Raw genomic sequence first — 17,117 nt, 5'->3', positions numbered from 1 at the left:
ACCAAAATTAAACTTTTCCAATGACTTGGAATGTTTGCCCTTACTGTTTTTGGCCAAAATGACTCTTTCCCATTAAAGCCTGTGCCAGCCTTTCTCCAGTGATGCATTGAGCTGTTAGCCTTGAGCATACATGACTTTAGTGTTGTGATTTAGGTGACATGATCTAGGGAATAAAAGGAGATTGCTGGAAAGGTAAGGGTACAAATAAGAAGATCGAACTGACGTTTTCTGTTCTAACAATGAGAACCATGGACTCAAACTAAACCATGACCCAACTATACTGTAAAAATTCATTTCCAGAAAAAAGAGGTATTAGTAAACACTTCAAGTAAAGAGCTAAACCACAAATAGGCTAAACCACACCAAAGCACCGATACACTACCATTTTTTTTAACCCAGAGAAACTGATTATGATATTGCCATCATCATAGTTTGTATTGATTCAGTTGACTTCAAACAAGTGCTTCTGCTGCACCAGGATTTGTAGGAACATAGCAACTATAAGGATAATGTCATAAGAACAAGTGGTGATTGAATGGAAAACCAAGCAAGGTGAACTGGCCTTGATTTTTGATAAACAGACATGAGAACAAGACTGCAGGTAGAGGGAGATAGAGATGCAAGGTCTGCAAGGACAAAAATGTCCTGGGATCATCTCTCAAACAGAGAGCTGTTAAATAGCTCGATCTGACTTTCAAGGTCCATAGGAAGATCAGGCCATGTTGCTGAATATGGAATAACATGCTAACTACTTTAGATTTTAGTCTGTCAGTTTTACTCTGTGGATCCAGTAAAGGCGTTTGAGAAGGTGCGTGACATGATTAGAGCTGTATATTAAGATATCACCCTGGTGGTGTGGAGAAAAGGGAACCTTCCTACACTGTTGGTGGGAATGTAAATTGGTGCAACTACTATGGAGAACAGTATGGAGGTTCCTCAAAATACTAAAAACAGAACTACCGCATGTTTCAGCAATCCCACTCTTGAGCATATATAACCATAATGCAAAAGGATATATGTATTCCAATGCTCATAACAGCACTATTCATAATAGCCAAGACATGGACACAACCTAAATGTCCATTGACAGATGAATGGATGAAGAAGATATGGTACACATATATACAGTGGAATATTACTCAGCCATAAAAAATAACGCCAATTATAGCAACATGGATGGACCTAGAGATTATCATATCAAGTGAAGTAAGTCAGAGAAAGACAAATATCATATGATATCACTCATATGTGAAATATAAAATATGACACAAATGGGAGTTCCCACTGTGGCTCAGCAGGTTAAGAATCTTACTAGTATCCATGAGGATGCAGGTTTGATCCCTGGCCTTGCTCAGTGGGTTAAGGATCCAGCATTGCTGTGAGCTGCAGTGTAGGTCACAGATGTGGCTTGGATCTGGCATCGCTGTGGCTGTGTTGAAGGCTGCGGCTACAGCTCTGATTTGACCCCTAGCTTGGGAACTTCCATGTGCCATGGTGCAGCCCTAAAAAAAATTTAAAAATGACACAAATGAACCTATCTAGAAAACAGAAACAGATTCACAGACGTAGAAAACAAACTTATGGTTACCAAAGGGGAGAGTGAGGAAGGAAGGGAAAATTAGGAGTACGAGATTAACAGACACAGACTACTATACATAAAATAGATAAGCAACAGGATTTAATGTATAACCCAGGAAATTATATTCAATACCTTGTAATAATGTATAATGGAAAATAATCTGGAAAAAATACAACTAAATTCTTTTGCCGTATACTTGAAACTAACACAATATTATGAATCAACACTACTTCAATTAAAAAAAAAATTAGCCTGGTGATAGTATGAAGGATGGAATGGACAGAAATGAGAAAAGAAACAGAAAGACGACTTAGAAGGCTTTTGGTATAAAATTAGGAAAAAATGAGGGCTTGAATTAAGTTAACTTGACCACAAAGCCGAGGTCAGATGTCATCAATATTGTGGTTTCACAATTAATAGGACTGGGTGACTACCTACAAAAGATCTGATCAAGGTGACACAGTAACTGCGTAGTACCATCAAAGGAAATGAGGGAGTTCCCTCATGGCTCAGTGGATTAAGGATGCGGCATTGTCACTGCAGCGGCTTGGCCCACTGGTGCAGGTTCGATCCCTGGCTTGGGAACTTCTACATGCAGAGGGCATGGCCAAACTCCTTCATCTGCCCCCCCCCCCAAAAAAAAAAACAACAGAAACCAAAAACCAAATGAGGGAATTGGGAGAGGCAGCACATTGGTTAGGGATTGACAAGGTTGTGGCAAATTTAATTTTAAAAACATTGAGTTTAAGGAGTCTACGGAACATTCACCTGAAAATATCTACCCAGCCATCGGTAAGCTTTGCTCTGGAGCCTAGCTGGAAGATGAGTGTTAGAGATGGAAGTGCAGGAAGCATAGGAAGTGGGTTCAGAAGGAGGAAGGAACCAGAGGAGAGCAATGGGATCAAAGAGTTTGTAGGATGAATTTGACTTAAAATAGTGGGGAGATGTTTCTCTAAAATGAGGGAGTAAATGGACAGAGAGAAGACTTCAGAAGCGGAGGGAAAGGACCTTGAGGGAACTCACCAAACATGGCTTTGATCTTGAGTCTTCTCTGAAAAGCTTGAGTTGCGAACAAGAGGAGCTAAGGAAGGATTAGGGGCTCGACACTTGTAAGAGATGTTCAGAAAAATCTGCATGAAAGGCATGCAGAGAGTCGCCCCTTCTAACGTGTCATACTAAGACACTGATAAGAAATCTTCCAATGGTTTTATCTGGGAAGCAGTTCAATTCATTAACAAACACTGCCAATATATACCTTCTAATATAAAAAGTCAGTATAACATGATGGAGTTAAAAATATAACCAGTTCAAATGTACCTAATTTCATTTACATCTCACATGATTTTTTTGAGTTGTATTTCTAAATTTGTCTACCTTTCTAAAAACTTTTTTATAATTCTTTACTTTTCACTTTTTTCACATATCATGTGATTTTTTCCATCCATCTTTTCTTATACTAGTTATGATGCAATTAAACAATAAATTCGTTCCTGATTTTAATCATTTAATTTTTTTTTTTTTTGGCCTATACTACAGCCACAGCAATGTGGGATCTGAGCCGCGTCTGCGACCTACACCGCTGCTCATGGCAATGCCGGATCCTTAACCCACTGAGCGAGGCCAGGGATCGAACCTGCATCCTCACGGATACTAGCTGGGTTCATAATGCACTGAGCCACAATGGGAATTTCCTAATCATATAAAAAATTGACCAGACTTAACTTTCATAACAAAAGCTCATACTAATCTTTTCTTACGACATTACTCAAGAACTCAGACTATTGATTTTGAGTTGTATGGATGGAATGGGACATTAAAGAATAGTAATCTAATTTTGTCGGTAGCAGATTGCTCTTTCACCCTTAAATGGTCTGTTACAGGATTTCTGAAAAGTCCATTGAAGTTACCCAGCTTACTGCACTTAGTTTAACTAATCGAGCTTCAGAAGTGAATGGCTTCCTACTTCCCTTATCATTGCTGCAGAGGAGGAATTTGTTAAGACCTTGACACTTTACCATAGGGCAATAGTCAACTTAACCTCTGTTGCCATGGTTACTCTTGGTTGACTTGGGAAAAAATATCCAGAAATCACAATTTGTGCCAATGAATAATATTATCAATCACTAAGAGAATCAACACTTCCCTGCTGCTCTTTTTTCTTTCTGAGTAAAATTCTTGCACCTAGTAAGTATTAAGTAAATAGTTATTGAATGGGGCAGACAGCTAGGAAAACCAATTCAGTGGGTGAAAATTATACGTTTACTCTTGTAATAATAGATCATAGAACCTTGAATCGAAGTGGAATTCAGAGATCATGTAGTCTGAATCTTCTCATTTTACAGATGGAAAAAATGATGCACAGGGGTAGAAAGGCCTGTTTAAGGTCACACAGACAGCAAGTGATCAGAATACATAAACATGCTTCTTTCTCATATAACAAAATGAGGCTGGGATTTTATGTTATTTTTCTGAAAAGCTATGGAAATACATGGAAAAAAAGCTAAGATCTTCCTTATTGATAATTCCAACTACCATCTCTGCGGTATGTGGCAGCGAGAAGGAGCTCCGTGATGAAGTTGAGAGAGAGAGACAAAGTTAAGTCATATCAGACTAACTGCAAATATTGGCCTACAGTCAATCTAATCAGCTTGGCTGTCTTACTGATGGAGATTTAAGTTGTGCATAGGATGTAATATACTGAGATATAAGTCCCATTGGGGCAGATACTGTGTCATCTATTCAATATAAATGTGTGTGTATGAATATGAATAAGACACCATTCTTGCTTCCAAGGAGGATTTTGTATACCCCAACACATTGCATACAGTAAATTTCCTGGCTTATTGATTGATTTGGCATTCCTCTATCTCGTCTCCTGAAGTGACTGCTGTGGTTTGCAATTCAATGGGTCTATGCGGCAGATTACATCTTGGTTTGCCTAGTGGAATATGCCTTGATCATATATTTGGGGTATCTTAGAACTGACACAGTTGGCCTTCGTGTGTTAAGACGAGAGAATTTTAGCAACCCCCAGGAAAAGGACACAAGTGGTCCTAGTGGACTTTCGACTTTGAGGCAGTGATTTCAACAGAATAATTTCAAGGCAGTGGTTTGAGCAAGTAAATTCAGGAGGCAAAGCAGTCTGCGGGAGTTTCAGTATCCCCATGGGTAGACTGTGATGAGGACAGCCATTTTCAAAAGTTTTTGAAGGAGGAGAATCTTTTATTTTTTTCCGGCAAAATTTTGTATACAAAAGGAATATATATATATGACTGGGTCACTTTGCTGTACAGCAGAAATTGGCAAAACACTGTAAATCGACTGTAAGAGATAAATTTAAAAACCCAAAGCTTAATAGTGATGTAAAACAGATAAAAGCAAAAATGCTGAGTCAAAAGTGGGGGGCTCGGGCTCCCACCAGGGAAGCTTACTGTTGTTGCCTCCTCTCATTTTATCCATGAAGAAAGAGGATTCCAGAGATGTAAAATGGACTTTGCCCTGAAATTCATTGTTGGTAAGTGATATATATAACCAGGGTGGGTTGTAGATCCCTTTCCACTCTGCCATGTGCCTCGAGAGCATTGAATTTCCTAGGCATCTGTGCTGCTGTAGACTCCCTGGGAGCTGTGAAAGAAGCTACAGGAACAGTCATCCTTGAAGTTTACAGTCCTGGTACAGAGAGGAAACAAAACTGTATGTATTCAGGGGATGTTTGCTAAACATTTGCTACTTTGAATGCACTAGGAGTTTAAAGGCTAATAAGAGCACAGGCCCTCAAGAAGCTCATAGAACAAATGGACAATGTGATTGGCTGAATAATGGTCCCCAAGGATATCCAGGTCCTAATCCCTGGAACCCCTAAATGTTACCGTATATAGTAACAGGGGCTTTGCAGATGTGATTAAATTAAGAATCTGGAGATGGGGAGATTATCCTGGATTATCTGGATGGAGCCTGAATATAATTATAAATGTCCTTAGGAGAGGGAGGCAGAGGCAGATTCTACTCCAAATACAGAAGACAATGTGACAACCTCAGCAAAGAGAGCGAGAGAGAGCGAGAGAGGGAGAGAGAGAGAGATTTGAAATTGTTAGGCTTGGAGACATGAGGAAGGAGTCAGGAACCAATGAATTCAAGGAATTCAGCAGCCCTCTAGGAGCTGGAAAGAGAACGGAAATGGATTGCCCTCCAGAGCCCCGGGAAGCAGCTCAGCCCTGCCAATACCTGCTTTCAGCCTAGTGAAATTGATTTTAGACTTCTGGCCTCTAGAACATACAGTTCAGAGAATATGTCTGTATTGTTTTAAGCCTCCACGTTTGTGATAATGTGTCAGAGCAGCAATAGAGAATTAGGACAGGGAGACCCTTAACCAGACAATCAAGTGAAATGTGAGTGTTTGCTTTGTCGGCTTATATCCTAAACCTGGAGTGACAGAGAGAAAGGCAGCATAAAACAGAAACATGGACTGTTTCACGGTAGGGACAGGATGACGGTGCAGGGCTTGAAACGGAAAGGAGTTTAAGAAACCGGAAGAATGGGAAGGAAGTGCAGGGCGGAAATAAGGTAGCTAAGTCGGGGGTGGGGGGGGAGCACGTTTCTAGAGAGAGCTGGACGATAGATAGTTCCTTGCGAAGAACATGCTTTAGTCAGTATGGCTTTCAGTTTTATTCATTTAGAAACTCGGATTTCTCCCGGGAAAAATGTATGCTCAGTCCATAAAGAACAGTCCAAGGTAAAGGAATTTGTTTGGCTATGGTATGGTGACCAGCCCTTGAATGTGCACTCTGCTCCACTGCTTACAAAGCTCGTACCCCCTCACAGCCCTGAGACGTGGAGGACTGGCAGCGTCAGCCCCATTTTACGGGGACAAATCGAAGCTGGAGAGAGGGAAGATGACTTGCCCAAGGTTACTTAATAAGTGATGGGGTTAGGCGGAGAGCTGGTTCTTCTCGTTTCAAGTTCAAAATTGATTCCGCTATCCTCTGCCTAGTCCACATTTTTACAGCCAGAGCGAGATCAACATTTAGAACACATTCTCTTACATAAGCACAAATCAACTGAAGGGCTTTTTAGCAAATTTGAATGGGATGCGAATGCTCACAACAGACACATTGCTAATAATTTATTTGTACAAGGCAATGATTTATTGCAGTGGGGCAAACTGCCCAGTCCCTTGGGAAGGGTAAGTAATTGGGATATTCCAATGTGTGTAATGTTTTTCAAAGTACACAATCTGATTAAAAGTGTATTCTTCTAGTAATAAATGGCTCAGAGATTACATTTTTCTATTAGACTAGAAATTCTGTAAATGAAGTCAGTGAAATAAAGCTGATGAGTTCTGTTAATAGAGTGGTCATGAAAATTGTCCTTTGGCCACTAGGCTCTAGAATTTTTTAATAGAGACTGGAAAAACTGTTAGAAATGTGTCTAATTTATACTCGTGTTTTTCTCCCGTCAGATCAGTAAGCCTATGTTAGAGCCCACAGAAGGTACAAAGCGTGATCTCAGTGCAGTTGTAGATGATCAATTGGGTTAAAAAGATTAATATTATTGGATTTTAGACACAGAGAAAGCCATAGGGCGCAAATGTGGCTAGTGCACTGAAGGAGAAATGGCGCTGAAAATGGTGCTGAAATCCCCTCGGACACTTTTTGCTTGATATTATGGGGGCCAACAAAGGCATGATGTAAGTTTTCTGCCTTCAAGAAGTTTACAATTGTGGTACAGTTAATTATGAAGTACAGATTGCAAAGCACTGACACTAATTACAATGCCTAGCAGATAGTTACTACTCAATAAAAATTGGTGGGGTAGGGAGTCCCCATCGTGGCTCAGTGGTTGACAAACCTGACTAGGAACCATGAGGTTGTGGGTTCGATTCCTGACCTTGCTCAGTGGGTTAAGTATCCGGCGTTGCCATGAGCTGTGGTGTAGATTGCAGACGCAGCTCGGATCCCACCTTGCTGTGGCTGTGGCGAGGCCCAGCGGCTATGGCTCTGATTCAACCCCTAGCCTGGGAACCTCCACATGCTTTGGGTGTGGCCCTAAAAAGACCAAAAAAAAAAAAAAAATTGGCAGGGTAGCATTTGGGGAAATCTCGTGCCCATGGTTAGTTTCTTTCTAAAATATTTTAAGACTGTGATGAAACCACTGTGTTCTTTAGATGGTTTGAGTCCCATGCTATTACAAAAGGCAGGAAAGTGCAGAATAGCTCTGGAACCGATTATTCAATCAACCAAGGGGGTTGCTTTTAAGCCATTGATTTGCAAAGAAGATGCAATTTACTTTAAATTGCTATACCTTGAGCTGATAATAGTTTGAAGAGATAAAAATGGTTTGTTTAAAATTTTCAAAATGGTGTTTTCTAACTTGCATTATTTCCCAAGTAACAAAGAGATGATACTTCACCTACTCTTTTATTGCACCCCCTCCCCAGCCCATGAAGCATTTAACCATGATTTTAAATACAACTGGAAGTACTTTATAATTAGTACAAGATCTAAGAAAAATCTTAGTAAGAAAAAAATAATAAAACTAGTGTTTAGGACTAAGAAAACAAAAGCAGAATGCGGTAATTGGATGAGCTCAAAGAAAAAGAACAAAGGATAAGCAATAACATATTAAATTATTGTTAATTGGAAAAGCCAAGATGTTCCTCCAGGCAGAAATCAGTAATTAGAATGTGGTGAAGCTCATTATCATCATTTGGGTTGGAAATAAAAAGTAGATTGCATCTCCTCCCTACTCAAGTTTCTCTCAGTCAACATTCAGCTGTTTTTAATGGTGAGATAAAGCAATGCAAGAGGTACAATGGAGCATCTCAACCCTCTTCTCCCTTAGAGACAGAGTACTCCCATGGGTTTCTGAAGTCCTTCTGTCTTCGATCGACACCTATGAGCTCAGGGCCACCCCCAAACAGCAGGAAGTATGAAGTCAGGCAGTGAGCAACTTGCAGTAGGAACAGGCTTCAACTCTTGCATATGTCACTGGTTTACTGATTTCTGCTAGTTGGAACATGGTCTGACAAGATCCACTGTCTGCACCACCTCACCTTTGTTGATCTCCCTACCTGCATCCCCTCTCTAGCCTTGAATAACAAACCTACAAGACGCCACCTGGGCAGCCTATTCCATTGCCTGTGCCTCTTAGTTTACAAGATTCTATGGATTATTTTGTTAGCGAACCATTGACTGAAGCATTTGCCTTGGCCAGGCATGGTAATAACTGCTTGTGTGAGTTGTCTCAAAACAGGAGGTCCTGATAAGGAACACGGTTCTGCTGCTGAAAACTAACTGGGAGAATTCAGGAGGAGCCAAAAGGAGGGAGGAGACACCAACCCATAATATGTCCTGCCAACCTCCCAGAAACTCTCATGCTGGAATCAATCTTGACTGACAGATGTGTGTCCCATCAGGGCTGGACCAAACATGAGCACAAGCAGGAGGACTAGCCAGAGACAACCTGCAAACTAACCCCATTCCCATAAATTCTGAGACTGTGGGCCACATGGCCGAGAAGTTCTCCTGGGTTCCCTTACCCTGCTGCTCTCTGCCTGGCTGCCCCTCCCCAATGAAGTTTTTTTTTTTTTTTTTTTTTTTTTTTTTTTGGCTGCACCTGCAGCCAAGGGAAGTTCCCAGGCCAAAGATCAAATCTGAACCACAGCTGCAACCCATGTCACAGCTGCAGCAATGCCAGCTTTTTACCCCGCTGTGCCACAGAGGGAGCTCCCTCAATAAAGTCTTTTGTTTTGTGAGCACGTGTGTCTCCTTGGATAATTCATTTCTGAGCACAGTAGACAAGAGCACACTCTCGGGCCCTGGAAGAGGTTTGCACACTCCCTTCCTGCAACAGTTTCTCTAGGCCCAAAGCTCTGGATTCCCCAACCTATCTTGGTCCTCGGTATGAAAACTCGTCCCATACACCAAGAAGCAGGCCCAAGAATTGTTTCTCAAAATGTGGTTCATAGACCACCAGAATCAGAAATGCTTTAGGATGGGCATGAAGTTTGCCAAAGTGCAGGTCTGGGGGCTCAACTCAGATCTACTGAACCAGAACAGTGGCATGAGAACTCAGGAACTGGCAGGTAAATCATTCCTCACACGGATATGTAAGCACCAGCCCTTACTGTTTATGGTTCCTTCCCTTGGAAGTGTCTTCCCCCAAATCCACATGTAGCTTCCTTTTTCTCATCACTCAGGGCTCAGCTGATAGGATACCTCCTCACAGAGGCTTTCCCGGGCCACTCTAGAGAAAGAGGCCTTCCTCACTTGAAGTCCTTCTCATGTCCGTTCTCTTTTCTTCACAGGAGTCAACACTATCTAAAGTTGTCTTCCTGTAGATATAGCTTTACTTGCGCCTTATCTATCTTCCCCAGTGGGAGTGCCCACTCCACAAAACCGTGACTCTTATTTTTCTTTCACAGCACCTTCCTCCTCTGCCTATGATAGTGTCTGACCCATAATAGGCAGGCTCTCAATAAATATTTGCTGAATTAATCAAACACTGATCCAGTGAAAACACTCAAATTCTGGAATACCACAGTATATTATTAGATCCATGAGAACAGAAGCTACTTGCCTTCTCCTGCCTACCCACGACCTTGCTTTCTCCTTTGTATAAAGCCAGATATAGAAATATATGATTAAATCTGAGCCAGATATGTATGTGCATTTTGAATATGCCACAATCATTGTGTCATATCCCTACAACCTTCCAGTAGCTGAATAAGTCTTATAAAACTGAAACCTGAAAGAAATAATTTTTTGAATATTTTTTTCTAGAACGATGATGATGAAACCTTAAGTACCAGAATGGTATTAATAGTTTAATGAAATTTTTCTATAATTTTAATGTATTTGTAATACTCTAATTTATAAGAAATATAGTTTACTCATTCAGATGACCAAAGTATACTTATATATATATGTTTGATCTTCAGCCATACTTCCTGGCTCACAGCTACCAAAACCCTAGACGTGATCAGAGCTTAAAGATGTCTTTTGTTATATTAATAAAGTGGCTTTTTTTTTTTCTTTTGGTCTTTTTAGGGCCACACCGCGGCATATGGAGGTTTCCAGGCTAAAGGTCGAATCAGAGTTATAGCTGCTGGCCTACACCACAGCCACAGCAGCTCTGCGACCTACATCACAGCTCAAGGCAATGTTGGATCCTTAACCCACTGAGCGAGGCCAGGGAACGAACCTGCGTCTTCATGGATGCTAGTCAGGTTTGTTTCCGCTGAGCCATGATGAGAACTCCTGAAGTGACTTTTGTAAAGCACTTAGGTATGGGGGCTTGTTGCCAGAGGAGCTAACCATGTGATTAAAGGGTTGGAAATTTCAGTTTCACCCCCAGACCTCCAAGGCAGGGAGAGGGGCTAGAGGTTGAGTTCAATCACCAATGGCCAAAGATCAATCAACCATGCCTATGTAATGAAGCCTCCATAAAAACCCAAAAGGACAGGGTTCAGAGAGCTTCTGGGTTGACCAACATGTGGAGATTTGGGGAGAGTGGCACCTGGAGAGGGCATGGAAGCTCTGTGCCATTTCCCTGTGTTTGCTTATCCATCTCTCCCATTTGGCTGTTCCTAGTATATCCTTTTATAATAAACTGCTGACCTAGTAGGTACAGTGTTTTCTGAGTTTTGTGAGCCACTCTAGCAAATTAATGAAACCCAAGGAAGGCATCTTTGGAACATCTGATTTATAGCCTTTCTGTCAGAAGTGCAGAACCTAGACTTGGGGCTGGTGTCTGAGTTTAGGGCAGGGCAGGGGAGTGGTGGGCAGGCTTGCAGGACTGAAGCCTTAACCTGTGGTATCTAATGCTATCCCTGGTAGAAACAGTGTCAGAATTGAGTTAAATTCTCAGACGCCCTGGCGGTGTTCTTCTTTGGTGGGGTGGAGACCCCCTCCCCCTGCCCCCCGCCACCCCCACACACATTGGAAGCCGAGTCTTAGAACACCAAAGAGTACTTCTTGGCCTTAATAAATGTATTAAGGCAGGGAACCAGGCATGTGACTTGGATCCACCCGAGGAAAGATTCCCAGGCTTTCAGATACCAAGGATTCGTTAAGGATGAACTGAAGCCTTGTTACCTGCACTTGTAGGATGCTGCAGTCCCTCCAGTTAATAAATTTATTCTGGACGTTTATCAATGATTTCCTGAGCATTTGGGCTCCTATGGTGGCTCTTTTAAAGAAATGTACCTGATTTTATTGAAGTCCAGCAATTCAAATTTACCACTCTATTTTGGTTTATTATCATGGGGGCTAAGACCTTCTAAGTAGATCTTCCTCTACCCATGTAATTTGAATATGCCTTTTAGTTAAATGTTGCAGCCCTCTATTATTCTTTCTATTCTGAGAGATGAGCAACAAAGGCTCGGGGAATTTAAATAACTTGCCTAAAATCCATGCAGGTGTGTATGTGTACACTGATCTCCCTGAAGCTGATTACCTGCCTGCCCAGATGAATAGCACAGGCACGACCTTGTTGGATTCCAGGTCTTAGTCTCCTAATAAGCTTTGTTCATTGCTAGCTCATTAAATAGAGATGATAAGGAGATTTTTATTTTTATCATTTTCCTTATTTTTAGGTTTTTACGTAAGTCTTTTTTGAGAAAGTAATACATTATCATGAGAATAAAATTTCACATAGTGCAGAATGGTATACAATGAAATGTAAGTCTTTCTCTAATCCCAGTCCATACCCCTTGAAGTAGCCACAACACAAGCACCATTAATGCTTTCTTGTCTACACACACACACACACACACACAAACGTGTTCTACAAATGGAAGCATCTGTACCTTGATGTTTTTTCACTCAGTGATATAGCTGGGAGACAATTCCTTATCATTATAAACATACATATCTATTCCTATCTGTTTGATTTTTACCAACATTTTACAGTTAAATCTTTGACGTACAACACAAAAAATGGAAAGAATTTTACTGTGAGTGTGAATATACATATTGTGTAGATTTTAGAATTAAGTTGACAGTACCTGCTTTTATCACATATCTATCCACCAATCAATTCAACTTATTTTCTGTAACGCATTTCAAAATAAGTGGCAGATATTAACTCACTTCATCAGGAAACATTTACAGAATGCGTTTCATCAACCAGAGTTAAATGTTTGTTTATAGTTCTTTTAAAGTGAAATTTATGTAAAATGAAATGCAGAAATTTAATGAGTGTTGATAAAGGAATACACCACGTAACCTAAAATTCTATCAAAATATAGAAATGCTACCATCACTCCAGTCATTTCCCTAATGCCTCATTTCCTGTCACATCCCACCCATACCCCCACTAGAGGCAAAGTTCTGATTTTATCCCGCAGTAGATTAGATTGCCTGTTCTAGAACTTCATGTAAGTGTAATCATATGGTATATATTGTATTCTCTTGTGTAAGGCTTTTTTTTTTCATTCAGCATAATAATTTTTGAGATTCATTTATATTATGCGTATCAGTAATATATTCCTTTTTGGATATACTAAGTGGTATTCCATAGTATAAATATGTCATATACATTATTTTACATTTAGGTCAATGATCACGCTCAAATTAACTTTTGTTTACAATCTGAGGAAGGGATTGAGTTTCATTGTTTTTCCATATGAATAGCCAGTTTTCCCACTGCCATTTGTTGAGAAGATATTCCTTTCAACATTGGATTGCTTTAGTGGCTTTTTCAAAAATTAAATAAATGTGCATCTTTGTATGGACTCTATTTCATTAATCTTCATGACAGTACTATATTGTCTTGAGTAATGTAACTTTACAGTAATCTTTGAAGTAAGGTAGTGTATTTCTGCAAATTTGTTGTTCTTTTTCTAACTGCTTTCACAGTTCTAGATCCTTTTAATGCCATATACATTTAGAGAATAAGGTTATTGGTTTCTTTAACAATAAGCATTGTGGCATCATGTTTGCAATTGCATTGAATCCGTAGATCAATTTGGAGATTAACGGACAACTTTAAAATATTATATCTTCCAATTCATGAACATAGCAAATGTCTCCATTTATTCAGGTCTTAATTTCTCTCAGCAGTGGTTTGTAGTTTTCAGTGTAGAGGTCTTGTCTATCTGTTGTTAGATTTACTCCTAGAAATACGATATTTTTGTTGCTGTTATAGATTGCATTGCTTTCATTTTAATTTTCAATTGGAGCTGCTTTATATAAAAATACAAGCGATTTTACACGTTCACCTTTTATCCTGTAACCTTGCTAAAATGATACAAAGTGGTTCTAGTAATTTACTTGTACCTTCTTTGTGATATTCTATATACACCTCATGAGATGTAAACATAAGGAGATGTTCATTTCTTCCTTGCTGATCTTTTTCTCCCCCTTGCTTTATTGCAGTGGCTAGTACCTCCAGTAAAGTTCTGAATAGATGCGGTGAAAGTGGCTATTTCCCCCTTGTTCTAAAGGGAAAAGCATTCAATATTTCACCATTAAATGTGATGCTGATTCTAGGTTTTTTGGAAACAGCTTTTATCTGAATAAGAAGTTTCCTTCAAGGAGTTCTCGTTGTGGTGCAGCAGACACAAATTTGACTAGTATCATTAGGATGCGGGTTCAATCCCTGGCCCTGTTCAGTGGGTTAGGATTCAGCGTTGCTATGAGCTGTGGTGTAGGTCACAGATGTGGCTCGGATCTGTTGTTGCTGTGGCTGTGGTGTATTTCTCCAAATTTGTTGTGCTTTTTCTAACTGCAGCTGTAGCTTGGATTTGACCTCTAGCCTGGGAACTTCCATATGCCACAGGTAAAAAGTTTCCTTCTAGATCTAGTTTACTGAATGTTCTTAAACTGGATGGGTGCTGAATTTTGCCATATGTGGCTTTTCCCTTATTCCATAAATATGGCAAATGACAATGATTACATTTTTGAAATAAATCAATTCTATCTACATTCCTGGGATAAATGTTGCATGGTTATGATATATCTTTCTAAGTTTCTGAATTTTATTTGCTCTAATTGTGTTAAGTGTTTTGTGCCTGTGTTCATGAAGGATACTGGTTTATTAGTTTCATTTTTTGTAATGACTTTCTTAGGTTTTAAAATTAGGTTTATACTTTGCCTCATAAAATCAGTTGTGAATTGATCCCTTTTCCTCTATTTTCTTTTCTTTTCTTTCTTTTTATAGCTGCACTTGCAGCATATGGAAGTTCCTGGGATAGGGGTCAAATCGGAGCTGCAGCTGAGGTCTACACCACAGCCAAATCAACACTGGATCTGAGCCACATCTGTGACCTACACCACAGCTTACAGCAATGCTGAATCCTTAACTCACTGAGCAAGCAAGGCGAGGGATTGAACCTGCATCCTCATAGAACCTGCTGAGCCACAATGGGAACTCCAATTTTCTGATAGAGTTTAAGATTCACCCTATTTCTTTTTTTCTTTTTTTTTTTTTTTTTTTTTTTTTTAGGGCTGTACTCACAGCATATGGAAGTTCCAGGTTAGGGGTCGAATCAGAGCTACAGCTGCTGGCCTGCACCACAGCCACAGCAACAGCAACACAGGATCCTTAACCCACTGAGCAAGGCCAGGGATTAAACTCACATCCTTATGGATACTAGTCGGGTTTGTTACCACTGAGACACAACAGGAGGTCCTCATCCTATTTCCTCTTTAAATATTTGATAAGATTTATCTGTGAAAGTACAAAAGCCCGAAGTTTTCTTTTGGGGCAATTTTTTAAATAACTAGTTCAATTTATTCAGCTCTATTGTGTAATTTAGATTTTCTGTTTTATTTTTTGTCATTTTTGGTAAGTTGCATTTTTCAAAGAATTAGCCCTCATTATGTAAGTTATCTACTTTTTTTGTCCAAAATTGTCCATAATATTCCTTTATTATACTTTTAATATCTAAGATTTCTAGGGATAACCCCTCTTTAATTACTTATATTGGTAATTTGTGTTCTCCCTCTTTTTCCCTTGATCAGGCTAACTTCTCTTGAGCTTTATAAAGAATTAAATTTTGGCTTTGTTTATGTTCTCCAACGGTTGTTTTTTATTTGATGTGTATCTGCTGTTATCTTCATTATTTTTTCTTTCCACTTATTTAGAATTAAAAGCTTTTCTTTTCAAAGTTTTTTGGAGTGGTAACTTTTTTCTGTTTTAAGTATTTAAAACTATAAATTTTCTTCTAAGCACAGCTTTATCTAAATTTCTCAATTTATATATGTTGTAGTTTTATTGTTGTTATTCAGTTTAAAATATTTTCTAATTTCTCTTCTGATATATTCTTTCCTCTCTGGGTCATTTAGTAGTGAGTTGTTTAATTCCCAAATATTTATTTCTTTTTCTAGATATATTATTGCTATTTATTCGTAATTTAGCTCCCTTGTGCTCAGAGAACATACTCCGTATGATTTCAGTCCTATTTAATTGGACTTTTTCTTTTGGCCTAGACATTGGTCTGTCTACACTTGAAAGGAATGTACACTCTATAATTGTAAGGTGCTGTGTTCTGTAAATAGCAAATAACTCAAGGTGGTTGACAGAAGTTCTCCAAATCTTCTATATCTTTACTGAATTTTATCTTGTTCTTCAATTATTGAAAGAAGGATGTTAAAATCTCCAGCTATGATTGTGGAAGTGTCAAGTTTTCCCTTTAATTTGTCAAATTTGTTCATTATTTTGAAGCTTTGTTATAAGGTGAATAAACATTTATTATTGTTATATTTCCCTGACAAATTGATCCTTCTCTTTTCTACTTCTTCTTTTTTATCTCTGGTAATACTCTTTTATCAAAGTCTGTCTTATCTGATATTAATATTGTGACCCTTACTTTCCTATACTTCTACAGCATGTATATTTTTTCCATTCATATTATTTCTTTTTTAAAAAGTTTTATTGAAGTATAGTTGACTTAAAATGTTGTGATAATTTCTGCTATACAACAAAGTGATTCAGTTATCCATATACACACATCCATTCTTCTTCAGATTCTTTTCCCACATAGATTATCACAGAATATTGAGTAGAGTTCCCTGTGCTATACATAAATTCCCCATTGGTCAATCATTCCATATACCACAGTGTGCATCCATGTTATTTCAGTCAATTTGTATCTGTACATTTAAAGTATATCTCTATAATCATTAAAGTTTGAGCCCTGACTAGATATTTGATATTAAGGAATTTAACCTCTGATGATCTGAAGATATTATTGTTAATTATTTTACCTTGAATGACTGTATAGACCTTTAAGTCCTTATCTTTTACAGATGCATAATGGAGTATTTATGGATAAAATAATATCTGGGACTTGTTTCGAAATAATAAGGAACACATGTGTAAAATTTATTGAGCTGTATACTTATATTTGTGCATTTTATGTTATATTTCAATTGAAAAGAAAGAAAATAAAAATCTGCAAGGAAGAAATGAATGGATGGTTGGCATGGGTTGACAATCTTTTTCTGTAAAGAGCCAGATAGCAAATATTTTAGACTTATAAAGTCTATGATTTCTGTAGCAACTATTCAGTTTGTAGTTGCAGGTTGAGAGTAAC

At 38.9% G+C, this 17,117-nt stretch overlaps 1 long non-coding RNA gene and 1 pseudogene across 1 annotated transcript in view; one reads left to right on the top strand and one right to left on the bottom strand.

The window, feature by feature from the left end:
* LOC102158351 (uncharacterized) overlaps positions 1-17,117 on the bottom strand; it is a 758,918-nt gene that overhangs the window by 82,559 nt on the left and 659,242 nt on the right. The window lies entirely within an intron of this gene.
* Positions 4,579-4,692, top strand: LOC146394800 (U6atac minor spliceosomal RNA; annotated as a pseudogene).

Source organism: Sus scrofa, chromosome X (assembly GCF_054392235.1).
Source record: "Sus scrofa isolate SSC_HxYL_T2T_F1_AM1 chromosome X, Sscrofa_HxYL_maternal_Yorkshire_Landrace_v2.0, whole genome shotgun sequence".
Taxonomy (NCBI): Eukaryota; Metazoa; Chordata; class Mammalia; order Artiodactyla; family Suidae; genus Sus; species Sus scrofa.
Note: the sequence above shows the minus strand (reverse complement) of the source record. Positions and strands in the feature narration are given on the sequence as shown.